The sequence below is a fragment of the Tasmannia lanceolata genome, unplaced genomic scaffold (genome assembly GCF_043159265.1).
Source record: "Tasmannia lanceolata isolate RefF3 unplaced genomic scaffold, GAP_Taslan_0.1 ptg000284l, whole genome shotgun sequence".
Taxonomy (NCBI): domain Eukaryota; kingdom Viridiplantae; phylum Streptophyta; class Magnoliopsida; order Canellales; family Winteraceae; genus Tasmannia; species Tasmannia lanceolata.
In genome coordinates, this window is record NW_027518959.1 from 265,001 (window position 1) to 270,000 (window position 5,000).

Here is a 5,000-nt window from a genome sequence, read left to right on the forward strand (position 1 = left end):
AGCCTGCGCATTCCAGCGCCCCGCAGCATGCCACCCTCCTATTGGGTTTGCGCAACCAACCCGCCTAACCACCAGTGGCAACCAAAGGTGCTGTTAGCGACGACTTCTGAAGACGCAACGAGACGCGACGGGTTTGCGCCCAGACGCGACGAGGCGATGCGGGATCTGCGCCCAACCGTGCCTACACCCGCCGACTTGATGCGGGAGCTGCTGGCCCAAGCATGCCTAGCGTGCAAGGCCTGCGTGCAAGGCTAGTGTGCAAGGCTCGTGGGCAAGGCTAGTGCGCAAGGCTAGTGCCCAAGGTCTGTGTGCAAGGCTAGTGCCCAAGGCTAGTGAGCATGGCCTGTGTGCAAGGCTAGTGTGCAAGGCTTGTATGCAAGGCTAGTGTGCAAGGCTGGTGTGCAAGGCTTGTGGGCAAGGCTGGTGCGCAAGGCTAGTTCCCAAGGGTTGTGTGCAAGGCTAGTGCCCAAGGCAAGTGCGCAAGGCTCGTGCCCAAAGCTAGTGCGCAAGGCTTGTGTGCAAGGCTACTGCGATGGGCCAGTGCCCAAGGCTTGTGAGCAAGGCTTGTATGCATGGCTTGTGTGCAAGGCTAGCGTCCAAGGCTTGTGCGCATGGCTTGTGCGCAAGGCTTGTGTCCAAGGCTTTTGTGCAAGGCTCGTGCGCAAGGCTAGTGTGCAAGGCTTGTGCGCATTGGCAGGTAGCCCACCAGCATGCACGATCCAAATGCCACTCACGCGACAACACGGTGCCAAGCCGGGCATGGTGTGCACTCAAAACCAATCAACGGACAGAGGTCATGCGTCATGGGGGGGATCTAGCAAGGCCATGGGGAAGGTCATGGAGGACCTTGGAAGCAAGCGCAAGACGAGAGCGAATCGAACAAGGGGCCAGGACGGGGCCTTGTGCCCATGGTCTTCGCAAGACAGCGTCCAAGGCACCCGAAAGCCCAAGGGAACCCAAACCCGGCCGACACTTGCAATCGCACATGCTCTCTGCAACACACCATCAATGCCGCCCAACGGGGCCAGCACGAGCAGTCCTCCGCGGTCCCCTGGCCCTGCGCACGTTTGTCTTCGAAACCGAGCATCAATGCCACAGAAAGTGCCGGGGCGCCAGCTGGAGCCATCATCCGCGTTGCCATGGCTCGCTTGGCCTTGGCTTGCCAGGCCCCGACACGAGCAATCGCGCATTTTCTTTGCAACCGACCATCAATGCCGCCCAACGGGGCCAGCACGAGCAGTCATCCGCGGTCCCCTGGCCCTGCGCACGTTTGTCTTTGAAACCGAGCATCAATGCCACAGAAAGTGCCGGGGCGCCAGCTGGAGCCATCATCCGACGTGCCATGGCTCTGGTCCCATGGTCTTCGCAACCGAGCATTCGTGACACCCGCGGGGCCAGGACACCAACCCTTCCGACACGAGCATTCGCGCATGTTCTTTGGCCACACAACGGCGCCAGCACGAGCAAAATCATCCGCGGTGCGGTGGCCTTGCACGGCCTTTTGTCTTTGGAACCAACCATCAGTGCCACGGGAAGTGCCGGAGTCCCGGCATCCGCGGTGCCAAGTCATTGCGCCCTTGGTCTCTGCAGCGGGGCATGCCGGGCACTCCCAACCATTGCAAGCAAGCAAGCAAGCAAGAAAGAAAGTAAGTAAGTAAGTAAGTATTACATATAGGGGCGGGACATGCGGGGAGATCTGCGAAACGTGCATTACGGGGCACACGCGTACCTACCGGGGCATACCGACCCCTATTGGGGCACACGTGTGCATATCGGGGCATACCGGGCCTATCGGGGCACACGCGTACATACCGGGGCATACCGAGCCCTACTGGGGCACACGTGCGCATATCGGGGCGTACCAAGCCTATCGGGGCATACGCATGTATCCCAAGGCATACCGAGTCAATCCGGGCATACGCGTTCATACCGGGGCGTAACGGGCCTATCGGGGCATACTTGGGCATATCCGGGCAAAAAATGCCCAAAACTTGCGCAACCTTGGCAACCGTGGTCCATTCCTCTCTATATGCCTAGCCTTGCCAACCGTGGTCCATTCCTCACTATATGCCATGGCCTTGTGCCCATGGTCTTCCCAAGACAGCGTCCAAGGCCCCCGGAAGGCCAAGGGAGCCCAACCCAGCAATGCCCTGCTATGGCAAGCCAAGGCCAAGCATTCCGGTGCCTATCCGGGCAAAAATGCGATTCCTCTCTATATGCCTAGCCTTGGCAACCGTGGTCCATTCCCCACCATATGCCATGGCCTTGTGCCCATGGTCTTCCCAAGACAGTGTCCAAGGCGCCCGGAAGGCCAAGGGAGCCCAACCCAGCAATGCCCTGCTTTGGCAAGCCAAGGCCAAGCATTCCGGTGCCTAACCTTGGCAACCGTGGTCCTTTCCTCACCATATGCCATGGCCTTGTGCCCATGGTCTTCGCAAGACATCGTCCAAGGCGCCCAAAAGGCCAAGGGAGCCCAACCCAGCAATGCCTTGCTAGGACAAGCCAAGGCCAAGCATTCCGGTGCCTATCCGGGCAAAAACGCCCAAAGCATGCCCATTCCTTAGCCTATCCAGGCAAAAACGCCCAAAATCTGCACATTCTAGTGCCTATCCGGGCAAAAACGCCCACCAGCATGCCACCCTCCTATAGGGTTTGCGCAACCAACCAGCCTAACCACCAGTGGCAACCAAAGGTGCTGTTAGCGACGACTTCTGAAGACGCAACGAGACGCGACGTGTTTGCGCCCAGACGCGACGAGACGATGCGGGATCTGCGCCCAAGAATGCCTAGACCCGTCGACTTGATGCGGGATCAGCTCGCCCAAGCATGCCTAGTGTGCAAGGCCTGTGTGCAAGGCTAGTGTCCAAGGCTAGTGTGCAAGGCTCATGTGGAACGCTAGTGCGCAAGGCTAGTGCCCAAGGCTTGTGTGCCAGGCCCGTGTGCAAGGCTAGTGTCCAGGGCTTGTGTGCATTGCTTGAGTGCAAGGCTTGTGTGCATTGCTCGAGTGCATGGCTTGTGTGCAAGGGTTGTGCGCAAGGCTAGTGTGCGGGGCTTGTGCGCATGGCTAATGTGCACGGCTTGTGTGCATGGCTACCGTGCAAGGCTAGTTTGCATGGCTAGGGTGCAAGGCTCGCATGCGAGGCTAGTGTGCAAGGCTGCGTGCAAGGGAAGCGTGCAGGGCGAGTGTGCGAGGCCACTGTGCACGGCGCCAGCACTAGCGAGCCATCATCCGCGTTGCCATGGCTCGCTTGGCCTTGGCTTGCCAGGCCCCGACACGAGCAATCGCGCATTTTCTTTGCAACCGACCATCAATGCCGCCCAACGGGGCCAGCACGAGCAGTCATCCGCGGTCCCCTGGCCCTGCGCACGTTTGTCTTTGAAACCGAGCATCAATGCCACAGAAAGTGCCGGGGCGCCAGCTGGAGCCATCATCCGACGTGCCATGGCTCGCTTGGCCTTGGCTTGCCGGGCCCCGACACGAGCAATCGCGCATTTTCTTTGCAACCGACCATCAATGCCGCCCAACGGGGCCAGCACGAGCAGTCATCCGCGGTCCCCTGGCACTGCGCACGTTTGTCTTTGAAACCGAGCATCAATGCCACAGAAAGTGCCGGGGCGCCAGCTGGAGCCATCATCCGACGTGCCATGGCTCTGGTCCCATGGTCTTCGCAACCGAGCATTCGTGACACCCGCGGGGCCAGGACACCAACCCTTCCGACACGAGCATTCGCGCATGTTCTTTGGCCACACAACGGCGCCAGCACGAGCAAAATCATCCGCGGTGCGGTGGCCTTGCACGGCCTTTTGTCTTTGGAACCAACCATCAGTGCCACGGGAAGTGCCGGAGTCCCGGCATCCGCGGTGCCAAGTCATTGCGCCCTTGGTCTCTGCAGCGGGGCATGCCGGGCACTCCCAACCATTGCAAGCAAGCAAGCAAGCAAGAAAGAAAGTAAGTAAGTAAGTATTACATATAGGGGCGGGACATGCGGGGAGATCTGCGAAACGTGCATTACGGGGCACACGCGTACCTACCGGGGCATACCGACCCCTATTGGGGCACACGTGTGCATATCGGGGCATACCGGGCCTATCAGGGCATACCGGGCCTATCGGGGCACACGCGTACATACCGGGGCATACCGAGCCCTACTGGGGCACACGTGCGCATATCGGGGCGTACCAAGCCTATCGGGGCATACGCATGTATCCCAAGGCATACCGAGTCTATCCGGGCATACGCGTTCATACCGGGGCGTAACGGGCCTATCGGGGCATACTTGGGCATATCCGGGCAAAAAATGCCCAAAACTTGCGCAACCTTGGCAACCGTGGTCCATTCCTCTCTATATGCCTAGCCTTGCCAACCGTGGTCCATTCCTCACTATATGCCATGGCCTTGTGCCCATGGTCTTCCCAAGACAGCGTCCAAGGCCCCCGGAAGGCCAAGGGAGCCCAACCCAGCAATGCCCTGCTATGGCAAGCCAAGGCCAAGCATTCCGGTGCCTATCCGGGCAAAAATGCGATTCCTCTCTATATGCCTAGCCTTGGCAACCGTGGTCCATTCCCCACCATATGCCATGGCCTTGTGCCCATGGTCTTCCCAAGACAGTGTCCAAGGCGCCCGGAAGGCCAAGGGAGCCCAACCCAGCAATGCCCTGCTTTGGCAAGCCAAGGCCAAGCATTCCGGTGCCTAACCTTGGCAACCGTGGTCCTTTCCTCACCATATGCCATGGCCTTGTGCCCATGGTCTTCGCAAGACATCGTCCAAGGCGCCCAAAAGGCCAAGGGAGCCCAACCCAGCAATGCCCTGCTAGGGCAAGCCAAGGCCAAGCATTCCGGTGCCTAACCTTGGCAACCGTGGTCCTTTCCTCACCATATGCCATGGCCTTGTGCCCATGGTCTTCGCAAGACATCGTCCAAGGCGCCCAAAAGGCCAAGGGAGCCCAACCCAGCAATGCCTTGCTAGGACAAGCCAAGGCCAAGCATTCCGGTGCCTATCC